The sequence below is a fragment of the Manis javanica genome, chromosome X, assembly GCF_040802235.1.
Source record: "Manis javanica isolate MJ-LG chromosome X, MJ_LKY, whole genome shotgun sequence".
Taxonomy (NCBI): domain Eukaryota; kingdom Metazoa; phylum Chordata; class Mammalia; order Pholidota; family Manidae; genus Manis; species Manis javanica.
Genome location: NC_133174.1, coordinates 133,795,365 through 133,812,371, shown reverse-complemented (window position 1 = coordinate 133,812,371; position 17,007 = coordinate 133,795,365). Strand labels below are relative to the sequence as shown.

The following is a 17,007-nucleotide window of genomic DNA, read 5'->3' as shown; positions in this document are numbered from 1 at the left end:
AGAAACAAAGTGTGCTTTGGGGAACAAAAAAAGGTCATTGGACCACATTCTTTACCAGGAAGATTGTAAGAGGAATTCTTGAGCATGCTGCTTTTCAAACTAAATTTTGAGCAAGAATAGTAATTTCTCCTTTGTAATATCACATACTTAAAAGACACACTTTAACTTCTTGATGGCAAGGAGGAGAAGGAGGCCTCCAAGTCTGAAGATAATGGATCCTCAGTTACCAGCCACCTGGTCCTGACCCATATGTCCTGCGTATTTGTTAAGGGTGTAGATGTGAACTGTGACGTAATGTATGACAGACTGTCCAGGCCAAATCCCAGCCCAGCCATTGCTCAGCCTCTTCTCAGCTAGTTCTTAGCTTGCCTGCCCAGAGCAGATTTCCTGCAGCACCCCAAATCTAACAGCACTTTTGAAATTACCTCTCTCCTTGGCTTGGCTTTCACAGATTCCATAGACAAATAGAATGCCCCAGAGTGGCCAAAGGAGGAAAGTCTTATTCTGCACGGGGAGGCAAGGGCCTGGGTAGAGATATTAATTGTTTTGTCATTTGCCTCTCTTTGACTTTTGACTGCTTCATAGGCAGGGTCAGTGTTACTGCAAGCCCTTCTTCCCTCTCAGGCCCTGACATCATCACCAAGACCCCCTCCAGGTGAACTGCCTCCCTCGTTTGGGGAGGACTCTCGGGAGTCTGAACACCTTAGCCCTGGACACCAGCAGGCTGTGCATATTGCTGCAGGAGACTGAAAGACATGGCAGGCTGGCTTGGCTATTCCGAATGCCGTCCTTTCTGTGATTATCATCATATGGCTTCTTCCATTTTTCCCACTGCGATTTGGGCTAGGGTTTTCAATCTTGTCTCCTCAGTCAATCGCGTTTCATTTGTGTTCTGTTTTTCTACCACCGGGGATTACTTCCAAATCTCTAGTCCGTTGCCTACTGCCTTTCTGATTTCTCTGGTACAGCAATAGCTTTTCCTTCCCATCCCCTCACCCGCCAAAATTTATTCAATAATTTCAAAAGGACCTTGGGAGGGAAGAGATGTGTGCTCTATCCATCTTCTAAAACTTGAAGGCTAGATTTCTCTTTATCTCTTTTAAAAAATCGTCTTTTAGTGGGAATGCACTTCGTGCCTTATCTATCAGACATACAGAAGTCAACCTTGTTAACTATTCTAGTTTAAGGAGCTTTCTAAGCACTTGGCACAAATGATCAGCTAGCCTATCTGATTATACGATCATCATCAGAGCTAATGGTCTTTCCATCAGCCTCATCTTCTTTGGTAATGTCCTTTCTAAATTTCATAATCACAGAGATAAGCTATTGCATTTAATTTGAGAACAAAAATATCATAATACCATCAATTTTCATACCATTGCTTCATTATTGGTCTGTTGAACACAGGTATGTGGGATCGTCCATGATTACTTAGGTCAAGAGAGAAATTTAAAAGCAAGCTGAGCTGAAATTTCCTGTTAAAAAAAATCCTGTTTTCCCTCACAATAGTCCAACTGATTTTATCCCCACTTTGACCACTGCCAAAAAAAGTTCTTTTCACAAAATTCTATGAAGTCATTTTCTTTCCATTTCCCCATTGCACTTGGAGTGATTGGAGCTGTGCGTGCCCATGGAATTTTTGAGCTATACAATCTGATGCTACTAAATGTAAAGAATGTATTGGAAGGCATCAATAATTCATTAAGATGGATCCATGAGGTCTTCTTCACTTGGTGTAGCTACTTTTGTACTTGCATAACTGGGCTGTGCATAAACAGAAACAACTGCTTACTGCACAGAAATCTTACTTCTTAATTAAAATCACTCCATCTGGAAACACTGGAGTCATCATCAACTTATAAGAGTCACCCACAAATAGATTCTCTCAAAGCCTTCTCTTCCCTGTCCACTGCCAATGCTCTACTTCAGGACTGCCACCTTTCTTGGCTCACCAATTACAATAGGCCCTGACTGGGCCTCCTTGACTCTGACCCTGTCCATTCATCACCGAACTGTCAGTTTCAAATGGAAAACAACATTCCCTTGCTCGTCGTCTCTCAACTGTCAACGCTTTCCTCAGAGGGATACACTTTTTAGCTCTTTTAACTGTTGCTTCTGGTTAATGATAAATTTCTAAATAATTGGCATACATCACTGTTTCTTGATTTATTGGTGTTGGACATTATGCATCTTTACTTTCTGCTGCCCAAACTTAGCCCAGTATGGTTTTTTTCACTCTTTTTGGCTCCTCTCTTGACTGTAAGTTTAAGTAATATGTTAACAATTTTATTGCATATTTGAAGTGACTTCAGACAGTGTTTCTGAACTACTCATCTGGTAGGATGATGCTTGGTGGGCCTGCTGCCCAGCTGTGATTCTGGACAATGTCTTCACTGCTCACTTAGGTTGATTGCATTGTCTCCTGGCTCTGTATTTTCCTTTGCTTACTCCCTTATATATTCTCTGTTAGCTTTCTAAGAGGAACATGAGTTTTTGCTTATTTGAGAATTCATTTTCACCTTTTTCTCAACTATATAGGGTTCTAGCTTAGAAATTGACCCCCATGTTTTGAAGGCATTGCTCCATCACCATCTAACATCTACTATTGATGATGAGAGATCTGATGTAAGTCTGCTTATTATTCCTTTGTAGATAACCTAACATTTTTCTGAAGGGTTGTGGCATCTTCTTCTTACCCTGGCTGTTCTGAAATGTCACAATGATGTTTTGAGATGTGGGACTCTTAACATTTATTCTGTGCTGGGCACAGAGTGGGCTCCTGCACTGGGAATCCTCAAATCCTTTAGCTCCAGGAAATTTGCTCTTGTTCCTTCTAGCCTCCCCTCCTGTTGTCTTTCCGAAACACTTCTTTGTTGGATATTCGACAGCCTGTATTGAATTTCTATCTTTATATTTTTCCTCACATTTTCCTTCTTTTAGTTTTATTCTGTTTTGAAGGAGATTTCTATTATTATATTTTAATTAGATTTTAATTTCAGCAATCATATTTTTAAGTTTCAAGAACTCTTTCTGATCATAGCTATTTCATTTCATAACATCTTCTTCTTGGTTTTTTGTTTTTTTTGGATGCAAAACACTTCCCTCCTCGCCTGCTGCCTCCACCCCCTCAGACTGGGAATGCGGGCAGCTGCTGTAGCTGCTGCCCCTTTTCATTTCATTCCTCCTCTTCTGCTTGTCCTCTTCCTTCTCCACACCCTTTTCCACCTCCTTTCCTTCTTCTACTCATCCTATTCCTTTTCCTCTCCTGTTCTCTGAGTCATTTCTGTTTCTTTTTGTTTCATTTTTCTTCCATCTACAGATCTTTTTCCCCCAGTTTTATTGACATATTATTGACATATAACAAATAAAAGTTTTACGTGTACAATGTGATGATTTCATATGTATAAATTGTGAAATGATTACCACAATAAGGTTAGTTAACACCTCAATTCCCTCATATAATTACCATTCTTTGATCATGATAACAACTAAGGTCTACTCTCTTAATAACTTTCAAGTATACAACACAGTATTGTTAACTATAGTCACCATGCTATACCTTAGATCCCCAGAACTTACTATCTTAGAGCTGAAGGATTGTACTTTTTGACCAAAATCTCCCCATTTTCCCCATCCCCAGCCCCTAGCAACCACTATGCTACTCTCTGTTTCTATGAGTTCAGCTTTTTAAGATAATACTTATAAATGAGAACATGCAGTATTTGTTGTTCTCTGTCTGACTTACTTCACTTAGCATAATGCCTTCAAAGTCTATCCACATTGTCACAAAAGGCAGGATTTCCTCTTCTTGTGGGCTGAATTATATTCCATTGTATATATACCACATTTTATTTATCCCTTCATCCATTATTTATTTCTCCCTTCAGGTCTGTTAATATTTGCTTAATATATTTAGGTGCTCCAATATTTGGTACAATACATTTATAATTGTTATATCCTCTGAATGAATTGACCCTTTTATCATTGTATAATGACCTTCTTTGTCTCCTATTCACAGGTTTGATTTAAAGTCTATTTTGTCTGATATAAGTCTAGATCGCTTTTGGTTTCTATTTGCATTGAATATTTTTTTTCTGTCTTTGAGCCTATGTGTGTCCTTAAATCTGAAGTGAGTCCCTTATAGGCAGCAAATAATTGAGTCTTGTTTTTATAATCCTTCTAGGCACTCAATGCCTTTTGGTTGGAGAATTTAATCAGTTTACATTTTAAGTAATTATTGATAGATAATTACTAAATCTAATGCCATCTTATTGTTTTCAGGATGTTTTGCTATGTTCCTTTTTTCCTCTTTTGATGTCTTCTTTATGAATTGATGCCTTTCTATAATCGTATGCTTTGATTCCCCTCTCATTATCTTTTGTGGATCTACTGTAGGTTTTTGCTTTGTGGTTACCCTGAGATTTACATAAAATCTCTTATAGATGTAACAACATATTTGAAGGTGATAACAACTGAACTGAGATTGCATACAAAAACTCTACTCTCTTACTCCCCCCATTTTTATGTGTTTGATGTCACAGTTTACCTCTTTTTACAGGGTGTATAATTTAACAACTTACTGTAACTATAATTATTTTCAGTACTTTGGTATTTATTCCCTTATACTTGAGTTAAATGATTGACACATCACAATATTACACTTTTAGAGTATTCTGATTTTGACTATATACTCACCTTTACAAGTATGTTTTCTATTTTCATGTTACTAATTATTGTCCTTTTGTTTCTGCTTAAAGAGCTTTTTTCAGCATTTCTTGTAAGGCAGGTTTATGGTAAACTCCCTCAGCTTCTGTTTGTTTGGGAAAGTCTTTATCTTGTGCTCATTCCTGAAAGGCAGCTGTGATTGATAAACCAATCTGTTTGGCAGTCTTTTCTTTCAGCACTTTCAATATATCACACCCCCTCTTTTCTGTCCTGCAAGGTTTCTGCTGAGAAATATGCTGATCACCTTATGAGTGTTCCCTTATATATAAAGAATTTTTTTTCTCTCACTTAAAAAAAAACCTTTGTCTTTGATTTTAGATAGCTTTATTTAATGTGTCTTAGAGAAGATCATTTAGTATTGGAATTTTTCAGTGACCTATTAGCTTCCTGAACTTGGTTGTCCAAATCTCTCCCCACATTTGAGAAGTTCTTGGCTATTATTTCTTTAAATAAGCTTCCTGCCCCTTTATTCCTCTCTTCTGGGAACTCCAATTATGCATAGATTATTTCTGAATGTTATCCTATAATTCCTGTAGCCTTTCTTCACTCTTTTTCATTCTTTTTTATTTTTGCTTCTCTGACTGCATAATTTCAAATGACCTGCCTCCCTAATTACCTATTCTTGCTTATGCTTGGTGAAGTCTGCTGTTGAAGCTCTGTATTGAATTCTTCAGTTCATTCATTGTATTCTTTATCTCTAAGATTTCTGTTTTTTTAAAACGTTTCTGTTTTATTGCTGAACTTCTCTTTTTGCTCATACACTGTTTTCTTAATTTCATTTTAGTTGTCTTTTTCTGTTGTTCACCGAATTTCTTGATGAGGATTATTCTGAGTTCCTTATCAGATGGTTCATAGATTTCCATTTATTTAGGGTCAGTAATTTGAATTTTATTAGTTTCCTTTAGTGGTGTCATGTTGACTTGATTATTCATCAGCCTTGTGGCCCTGTGTTAGTGTCTGTGCAGTTAAGGAAGGAGGCATCTCTTTCAGTCTTTACATACTGGTTTCATCAGGCAAAGCCCTTCACCAATCAGCCTGTCCAGAGATTCTGGTAGACCATCTGGTGATGGCCATGGGTGGGCTTGCTGCTAGAATCATTGGGTGGGAGGTGTGGTGCTTTCAACTTTCTTGGCTCTCCAAGCAGGGCTAAGGTACTAATGTGATTATGTGTCAGGTAATGTTTTTAGGGTTCTGTTTCCTGGACTTCCTGCCTTTTAAGTCTTTCCCTGGCTACTCAGATGACCAACAGAGTGGCAAGGCCTACCAAAGCCTCAGGGTCTTTAAAAAATCCTAACACAACATCACTCAGAAACCTATTCTCCACTTGCCCAGAAGTACCCCCTTTCAGTGCTTTCTTCATATATTATGAACATTAGATTGAATTTCGGAGATAACTTTTAAGACCTCTCCCTGGGGAGACTGGGATCAGAAGGGATTCAAGTTCCTATCACATTTTCCCTCACTATTTAAATATAAATAAAGGAAAGACTACTCAGAGGTTAATAATAGTGAAAAAATAATTGTGTGGAAGTAACAAGTGGTAATGAAACCTCAGGAAATTGAATTAGTAAATAAGACCAGCTTGGAAGCTCCTAGAACACAGAGAAAAAGAGAAATGAAAATAATAAAAGTGGTAATAGTAAATATGGTGGAGAGGTCCAATAGAAAGGAGCTGCAAATAAAAACAACTAGGAGACGGGTGAGAACATATGAAGCAGAAACAATATTGAAGAAAAACACATGGGAAAATGTCTCATCTGAGGAAGGGCATTAAATCTAGAAAATAAAAGCATTCGCTGGGTTCTGTAAAAATTAATAAAAATAGATTCACATCAGGTAAAAATATACAGTGTCACAAATAAAGAATCCTAGTTGTCAAGCCTCTATAGCCCATCAAAATAAAAAACAAACATATGAACCATAATAATATTTATCCACAAAGGAACAAGATCACACACCATCCTTAGTCTTCTCCAAAATACTAAATTGAAGAAGACAGTAATCCCCAGCTGCTGAACAGAGAGGGTGAAAGGTGTAAGAATTCTAAATTAGACTGAGGTATCACATTTTCATTTGTCTTTGAATATGTTTGGAAGAAATGGTATATCTCTGTATCTCTGTCTGTCTATCTCTATCTATCATCTATCTATCGTCAACATGTATATGTCCAGGGTTTGTGCATCAGAAACTTTTACAATTTAGGGGAGCCACTTAGGAAAAAGAATACAAATTTAGGTATGAATGTGAATATTTAGACTAATAAAGTACTCTAAATTACAAATTACAAAGCTGATAAATACTACACTGTTGTATTTTCTAATAACATTTGTTCAGTTTCAATAACAGAATAAGGACCATGAACGGAAATCAAATATATTATTTTACAATTGACATTACTTGTCAGGTCTAATGGTGCTTAATTACGTTCCTTTTAGCTAGCCACTGGGCGGAATTTGACATAGCTGACCACTCCCTACTTACTGAAACACTTTCTTCTGTTTGCTTCTATGACAGCACACACTTCTGTTTTTCCTTCTATTTAACTGGCTTATCCTTTTCAGTCTCTTTTTCTGGCTTCTCCTCCTCTATTGGACTTCTAGAAAATGCAGGGTTCCAAGAATTTAATCCTGGGCCACTTTTCTGTTCTCACTGTATTCACCTCCTAGGTGACTTCATTTTGCTACATGGTTTTAAATAGCAAACATATTCCAAGGACTTCAAATTTGTCTCCTGCCCTAATATCTCCATTGAGCTTCTGATTTATCAGGACATATCCTACACAATCTCTCCACTTGGTTGCCAAATAGGCCACTCAAATCTAGCACATGAAAAACAGACCTTTGATTTTCCCCTAAGCCTGTACCTTACTTAGTCTTTTTTAGCTCTCAGCAAATAGTACAACCATCTGTCTAATAGCTTAAGCCAAAAACCTTAGAACAATCCTTGATTTCTCCTATTTCCCCAACTCCCTGCATTGAATCCATCAACATATCCTCTCAACTCTGCTTCCAAAATACCTTCAGAATGTGTCCACTTCCTCCTATTTCTTCTACCACCATTCTGGTCTAAGTCACAATCATATTCTGCTTAGACTATTGGAATGCTTTCCTAACTTAGCTCTGCTCCCATTCCCCATGGTCTCACTCACCCACAGTAGCAGAGTGATATTTTTAATATGTAATTCTTACATGTCACTGCCATGTTAAAATCCTCCAGCGGTTTGCCATTTAACTTGGAATGTAATCCAGATGGTTTACCCTGACTTACAAACGAACCTCTGCGTGACCGGGATACTCTCCCTCTCCAACTTCAGTTCCCGACACTCTCCCTCAGGTCACTACGCTCCAGTCACACTGGCTTTCTTCCTGTTCCTTAAACTAGCCAGTCTAGTTCTTTCCTTGGGGCTTGTTCACTAGTTCTTCTCTCTGCTGACAATGCTCCTCTCTGAAAATTATACATGGCTGTCTATTTTCTCATCAGCTAGGGCTCATCTGACAGCTTACCTCCTCAGCAAGACCACCCTTGAAATTCTTACTTGAATAGCAATCTCCCCTCTAGTCATTCTCACATTCCCTTATTTTAAATGTCTTCAACACGATTGTCTTCACCTGACATTTTATTTATATTTAAGTTATTTTTGTTTTTCTCTCCCCACTAGAACGGAAACTCCATTTGGGCTGGGCTTTCTGCTCTTTTCTGCACTGCAGTTTCCTTGACACCCAGAACACAACCTGGCATATAGTAGGCACTCAATATATGTGTTCAAAAAAAATGAGTGTATGTTTAAGTGGGCACCAGTAACAAAAAATAGGTGCCTACCTTTCAAATCATGGGAGATGATGAAAGCAATTGTATGAAGTACATTGAACTGGATGGAGTACTTGTAGGGGGCAATAAGGAGTGTCTTTCTTTCTCTCCACTATGCCCTTAAATCTATCTTGTGGAATATTTTTTTGATCCCATGAATGAAATTTCAGACTGTCTTCAGCTTTTCCACTCAGTCTTAGTTGATGGAAAGTCCTGTGGTTGTTTGCATTAGTAAAAGTCCATTTTAGTAATGAATATGTGCTGTGCAGGGTAATAATAATGATAATAAAAAACTCTGAACTTCAAAGTTAAGGATTCTATCCCCCATGTGCATGTGTCTCCCTTACACATCTCCTCCTTTCTCCATTGCACTCTACCCAGCAAGCATGTGGCTATAGTTTCTGACCTCTCCAGGATAGAAGACGCAGGGGAGGGGAGAGCAGGGTCAGGAAGGTCTATCTTGTCCAGAATTAAGGTATCTGGTTTGGTGCCTCTGGCTTTGGAAGATGTTTAAAGCTCTCCTTGGGCTTGGTGTCTGAACAAATTGTACATGGCTTCTTTCTTTGGGGGCACATATGTGTATTCTTTGGAGCTCCCCCAATGGCAATAATCCATCAGTGGTACTTATCTCTCTTTTATCCTGAGAATTCAGCTTTCTTATCTCCTACTCAGGTCACTTTACCCTGGTAGGCAGTCTGCTTGAGCAGGATTTTAAAAAGGCTTCAGGTGAATGGTTCTCTCTACCACTGACCCACACCCCACATTTGGGCTGTGAAAGACACTCCCGCATCCTTGCGTCCTTTCAGTCTCTGCACAGCTAGGTCCCAATGCTGCTTGTTCTCTCTGAAATGCCATCTCAGGCCGATAGTCTTGACCTCTCTTGATGTTAGATTTTTCAGGTATATATATGTCTCCTTTGTCCCCAGCTCCCAATTTCTAGTTCTAGTTCATAACTAAACAAACTTTTGAAAAAGGCATGACATGTAGGATCGATATTAATATATATCAACCAATATTAATAGATAATATGGTAACAATGTGTGAATTCATATATACTATATATAAACTATTATCAAGTAACCTGGAAGTATAGTATTATCACAAGAATGAATAGAAATATCAGATTAGCCACTAATAGAATCCTACTGAATATATCAAAAGAAGTATATCTGCCAAAATGTGGAACCTATACGTGAAGTACAGCATTTGTTTAACATTTGTGGAGTCAAATCAGTCTTCTTCTTGGATATTTTCTCCACTGCTTCCTGATCCTCAAGACAGCTGATAAACATTCGCTTGTGATTTTTATAGTTTCCAAATTTTCTGAGTGTCTGTTGCCTTTACAATTAAAACAATAAATTAGAGTTAATATTGGAATTAATATTTAACTCAAATTATAGACCTGTGAACACACTGGACAATCTTTTACAACCTGAGTCTTTTCTCTTTAAACTTACTGTAAGACTAGGCTTCCACAGACTTTTCGAGTAGTCTGTGGAATGATGCTTTGTGTCTATGTTACCAATCCATGCTCTCTTATGCAGTGGAAAGTAACAGAAAACACATAATGGGAAGTCCAAAATGGGACTTTGGGGTCAGTCAGATCTAGGCTCAAATTCCAGATATCTCACTTAGCAGCTCTTCAACTGTGGCCAATATCCACCCCCTGTGAATTACATTTGTAAAATGACAGCAAAACTAGGGGTGCCATGAGCACTAAATGAAATAATATATGTAAAGCATCCAGCAAAGGTGATGCCCAATAAATGTTAGTAGTCCTTTTCTCTTCCTCACCTATCCCTCCAGGCATTTGGCAGCCAGCTCAACACTCATGATTGACAGGGTCATCAGGGATAGTTGTTGAAATTACTTGCTCTGTGAACTGAGAGAGTCAGCTATCCCTGAATTAAAAATAATAAGATGGAAGTTGTATTTTTCACATAGTACAGCACAGAACATTTTGGGGGAAAATAAGCTCAACTGAGAGTTAATTCATGAAAGCAAAGCAAGTTTCTTTCCAATATATTTTGCCTACTGGTCAGTTTTTGCTAAGTTATCCAATGGTGACAAAAGCTCTCCAAACTTCAGCGGCTTCCAGCAATAAAAGCTTATTTCTTACTTGCCTTTCACAACCTTTACAGGTCAAGTGAAGTTTTTCTCTATATCCTGAAGCAAAGCTGAAGCCACAGGCCCTTTCCAAAACAGGCCAGTCTCCAGGCAGAGGTAAAAGGGAAAGAGAAGAACCACGTACCACATGATGGGTCTGAGAACTTCTGTTCTGAAGTGGCACATGAGATTTTAGCTCATTTTTCATTAGCCAAACAAAGTGACATGCCTGAGTCGATGTAAAGAAGATAAACAGCATAATTCTCCTGAGGGATGGGATGACCCAGTAGTGTAGTTTGGTACAAGGTTGGGGGCAGCAAATATTATAATAATACAATCAGAGACATATGGTCTCTTAAGTGTAAGGTTCTCATGTGAGGTGACTACAGAATACCTGAAGGTCAGGTAAGTCAGTTGAACCGGTGTAACTGGTGTGCAATTTAGTCATTTCTGGATTCCACTAGATGTATCACTGTAGTGTGTTATCAAAATCTCTTTTCATGCTTTAGTATCTCAAACCGTTTTCTGCTCTATGGAGATACCTCCCTTCAGCTATGATGGTGTCTTGCCTAAGGGTTTCATACCCAGCTTTATTCTCATGATCATAGGTTGAGCACTAGAATCACATCGCATTCAGCAGTCTGCAGGTCTGTAATCCACCTCCATCTCTGCCTCTGCCCACGGCACTGGGCAGAGCTCTTTATGTAGTGACTCAGTCAATACTAGCTTATTGCCTACGGGTGTGGAAGCAGTAGTCTAGCAGTAGGCCAATTACATCATCAAGCAATTTAGGGTCAGGTGAGGATCCTGGCCATAGGAACTTCCATTTTTCCCACAAGGATCCATGTCATGTTTGTATTCCCAACATCTGCCATGTAGCCCCCAAGGGAGAGGAGCTCTTCCTGCACACAGGGCACCTTGCTGTGTGGTAGAACTCAGGAGGCTAGGTAACTTTCCTGAGATCACAGACCTAGGAAGTGGCATATGTGGAATTAGAAATGAGCAAAGTAACATGTGTAAAATTGCTGAGGCATTCGATGCTTTTGGGTGGTATATATAGGAACCTTTGAGATTTTAAAGTTATGTGTGTCAGAATATAATTAGCATGCAGACACCTCTGATTTCATGGATATTAGGTACTAGGATGAAACACAATTTACTTAAGTAGAAAATGTAGGTCTATTAAAAGAATAATGCTAAGTAAACAATAATATGGATGGTATAGGGGGTATAGTAGTTGTTGGAAGGTGTCCTAGGAGTGACTGAAGTCTGGGAAACAGTATGCTTACCTCCCATCTCATTCAGATTGACACATTTATCATATAACATACTTATTTTGTGGTGCAATGTTTTTAATCTAAGATCTGTTGAACCTCCTCTACATGCCGGCCACTTAGCTGGGTACTGAGAGTGCAAAGATTAATAGACATGCTGCCTCTCCTTATTAAGTGTTCAGTAAGCACCTCAAAGACACCTGACATCTGCTATATATATGGTGGATGAAATTTGTTTTAAAGCTTCAATCTATGGACATTTCTGCCCACCAATTCTAACCATTATAAATTTGGGTTATCCTCTATTGTGTGGTAATTTCCTTCCTCATTTTAAAATAGCAATTTTGATGTATGTAAAGTCAGTTGCGCTGTTCACTCAATCAGAGGTCAGTTATCAGCTCTGATTAAATAGGGTGTTGTCTATTTGCATTTGTTATATAGGCTTTGAAAACCAGGATGCCAGAGACCCAGATATCAGTGAATCTGTGTTCTATAAATAGAAAAGATAATAAGGTAGTTCAGCTTTCTGCTACTAAAACTTTATGTAGGGTCTTAGTGACTAAAATTATAGCCATTTAGAATGTCAGTAAGGGGAAAAAACTTATTATAGTAAAATAGCACAGAGTTTGGTTCTCTGTAATAGTTATGAGTTTTTTCCACGCTTAAAATAACATGATTTTATAAGCTTATAATACCTGCTGGAAATTAAGAGGAATACTGCATTTTGCAGCTCAGTAAGTGTTGATTACGTAAGAATTTCTGGGGGAAACATCATTTGAATTTTCCTCCAAAAGTGAAACTGACAGTTTTTCTTCATCTTTTTTATTCTTATTTTCTCAATTATGTGTTTTTAAAGCACAAAATTACTCTTAGTTATTCTCATGAGCATTCATTTTCCTATCTAGTAAAAATCTTAGGTCTGAAGAAAGTTTTGCAAAGGCAGCGGTAGGGAAATCTATATACTGTTTGCTGAAATTAGCATTTATGAATATTTTAGTTGATTTTTCTACAGCTTCATTATCACCACATTATTTTCTCTATCATATCTTAATCTAAATATGTATTAACATGTTAAATATGTATGAACATGAATTAGTTTGAGCTGGAGAACACTTTAAACAATGGCTATGGCTCCGTTAGCTCTATCTCCAGATAGAAAGTGATTGAGGAGCGACCAGGCCCTGATGGCTCAATCTTGGGCTGAACACCAGTTACTCCCATGGCTTCCCCAGAAGACTGGATATTCAGGACTGGAGGGGGTGGAGGGAGAGGGGCTAGTATTTCAAATAAATTCATGTAGTTTAGCTCATCCCAGGTATATCAGTTTGGGTCCAGGGGAAACACAGACCACCCCGAGTCTGGAGCTCAGAGGCAGTGAACCAATGGCCACCGCACCGGGGCTTAGGCTTTCAGCCCCTTTGCGGCACTTGACCCCTCTGATTTTCCCCTCAGCCCTTCAGCCCCATGTGTTTTGAATACAGCAGCAGCCAACATGAACTTGTTAACACTTGTTAACATGGAAATCAACATGGAAATTAGGTCACGTCGTTCTTCTTTGTAGAAACCTCTAGTGGCTTCCACCTTACTCAGAGAAAAAGCTCAAGTCCTTAAATCTACCAGGTCACATATAATCTGTGTCCCTCACGTACCTCTCTGACCTCACTTTCTGCTACTCTTCCCTCTCCCCTGTGCCACAATGGTGTTCTTGCTGTTCCTCAGACTTGGCAGGCAGCCCCTGCTTCAGACCTTGGCACTTGGTGCTCCCTCTCCCTAGAGTGCTCTTCCCTGTGATAGGACATGACTTGTTCCTTCACTTCCTTTACTCAGATGTCACCTTAGCAAGGCCTTCCCGGGGTTGCAACTATCTCATGTTGGAAGTCCCTCATCTATGCTTGTTTTCTTCCTCCACAGCTAGAATTCTATATACTGACAGTCATGCTAGGTTATACTAGTACTTATCTTGTAGGGATATTATAAAAATGTTATATGATTGTATACATGTAAAGTGTAGGCCTGATGCACAGAGCCCTCGAGAAATATTAGCTTTATATAGCCAACAAGCTCCAAGAAGGATGACATATGGAAAACTGGGTGATATTTGGAAGCTCTTTTTGCCTAAAGACAGGCCTGATCCTGCACTGAAAGCTGGCCAAGTGGCCGCCTTGTCCCACGCTCAAATATAGACTCTCAAGAACTTCACCTTGGGCAAGAAGAGGCAAATAAAGACAAACATAAGGAAAAGCGTACCAAGGGAAATGAAGGATATAGCCCTCTGACTAGACATTGCCAAAGAGGACACACCAACAGGAGGTGGCCAAGGATACAGAAATGTCATGTTCTAACTACAGGGCTTGGCTGAGGAGTGTAAGTAAGTTCGGACAATATCATATAATGAGTAGCCATTTGAGATTGTCCCCAAGTGCAGACACACACCAAGTAGGCCCCCTCAGGTGATTACTCTGCCCTGTTTTGGTTTCTGCACTATTTTCATCTACTTATATGAGAGACTCCAGCATCTAACTAGTCTTCCCATCTCCTGAATCTAACATTCACTTTGCTGCCAGTTATTCGATCCTGATATCATGCATTGAGCATTTACTGTATTTCATCTATTGTTTTAGGTAGTTCACCTTTATCATTCATTGAATTCTCTTAACACATTTTGAGTATATTATAAATGTGGAAGCAAGTTGAGAGAGGTTAAATGATTTGCTTTAGGTTTTCCAGTTAAACAGTGGCAAGGTTAAGTCTCATGAACTGAAAAGTGAGTGGTGATTCCCATGGGGGAGGGGTTAGGGTGGGTGAAATAGGTGAAGGTGATAAAGAGGCATGAAATCTCAATCATAATATAAATTAGTCACGGGAATGAAAGAACAGCATAGAGAATGTCGTCAGTGGTTTTGAAACATCTTTCCTTGTTGACAGATAGTAACTACACTAGTTGGGGTGAGCACTTAATAATGGAGATAACTGTCGAGCCACTACACTGTATACTTGAAATCAATATAATATTGTATATCAACTTTACTTCAATTAAAAAAAAGTTAAGTCTCATAATTTTTGCACCTCATCATATCCTATGTCTTATACATTACATCTTTCTAAAATACAGAACCCTTTCTTTGCAAAATGTAGTTTTTACATCTTGGTATTCAAAGATCTTTATAATCTAACCCTATCCTACTTCTTAATCTTCATCTCTCACCTAATTGCCCTTGGCAATTCATGTTCCAAGTTATCTAGTAGACTGCTTTCCTCCCAACAGTGTAGGGACTATGGTACCCCTATAATTCTGCATGTGCTTTCTCTGCCTGGAGTACACATTCCTTCTTCTTAGTCTATCAAAAATCCTACAATATTTTAGGCTCAGGTTAATTGCTACTTCCTTCATGAAACCTTCCCCAGGGCCTCTTGGGCAGGATCCATGGCATTTTCTTCTATATTCTCACAACACTCTGTATGTATTTCTAATTCAGACTTTATTCCATTCTGCCTTCTATTACTACTGTTCACATTTTTGTCTCCTCTCTCTAGACCAAAAGTTCCTTCTGGGCATGGACTATATTTGATTTATCACTCAGCTTTCATCACCTACTTTAGTGTCTGGTGCACAAAGTTTCATTAGAAAAGTCTGTTGCATGTGAAACAAATACTGGACTTCTCCAAGGTGGTAGCAGCTCTGAGGTACCAGGCGAATCCCCACCTGCTGTAATTAGCATATTTAGGCAGCCACCTCCAGTCAGGGTTAGCGGACTCTCCTTCAGGATCCCCAGACATCCTGAGCACTTTGAACATTGTACAGTAATCACCAGCTTATGTACTGCCTTCCCTGCTCGTCTGCCTGAAAAACAGGGAATGGGTGTGGAGCCCAGTGACTATGATACAGTGAATGGGTTTGGAGTGAATAAATGAAGGCCAATAAATAAATCAAGGTTATAGTAAAAATAAATGTCTACTCTCCATCTGCTCTTGAGAGATGTCTCTCAGTTTTGTCTGATTACCCGCTTCAAGAATATAAATTCTAACAGCCAATTTTGACAAAACTCAACGGGAGATTTGATATTTTACAAGAATAAATACGTGGAAAAATGACCCAGCATAACTGAACAATGTCATGAAGGACAGCCTGTGACATTATCAACATAATGCCTTGATCTTTGTTATTCAGTCTCTTGATTGAAAACTATAAAATATTTGCATTTATACATCCTTCAATAGTAACTTTTTCTTTCCTGATATCAACCCTGAGATTTGGGAAGCCAGGTGGCTTTTTGATTCTCACAAACATGACATTTTTGTAAACACAGTAACACAAAAATATGTATCGGTGCCAATGTATCTTAAATATTTCTATCAAACTGTGACCTTTTCTATTCAAAGTAATGTCTGAATGCTTTTTTCCCGCTGAGAAATTCAAATGATGTAATCTGAAATGTGGAGGCATGTTTAGTAAAATTGGTTAAATGCAGATGTTTATTCAGGAATGCAACAGACACACATAGCTGCTGTTTGAAAATGGAGCTGCCAGCTGCTGGGTTAGTGTGTCTGAATCACCTTCCACGTAAGAGGCCACAGGACAGATCAAAGGTGTTCATAAAGAAAAATATTAAGTGGAGTCAGAAGAGGTGCCCTGCAGGGTTACACTACAGTTTACAGGATATTCAGGGAACATTTGCTCCTTCTCCTGGATGGTACACACGTGGCTTGTGAGGGTATTCTCAGAATGTCCACTCCTGCCTTTTCTGAAAACCCTTTGAAAAGTCTGAGCATATCTAATCCTAGCTCCCTTTCCCTCCCGTTTATCTCCACCTGTGGCACAAGTAACTGGGGACACCATGCAAAATATGGACGTTGTATCAGGACATGTGTGTCTTCCCCTCTTCCTCATGGCAGAATCCACAGAAGTCAGATACGAAGGGACTAAGTGATCCGAGAATGTGATCATGAAATAGTGCACTCGGCCTGGAAAATTGCAGAAGAATTTTCTGAAGAGGTGATACAATTAACTCTTGATCTTACTTAAGCAAACAAAAATAATGTATTAAAAGATTTCAAAAGGTGTGTCAAGGATTCCAAGAATAAGGAATTGAACCAG

General features: G+C 38.8%; 1 long non-coding RNA gene across 3 annotated transcripts in view; it reads left to right on the top strand.

Moving 5' to 3' along the window:
• LOC140847343 (uncharacterized) overlaps positions 1-17,007 on the top strand; it is a 123,870-nt gene that overhangs the window by 26,678 nt on the left and 80,185 nt on the right. The gene's annotated exons all lie outside the window — the stretch shown is intronic.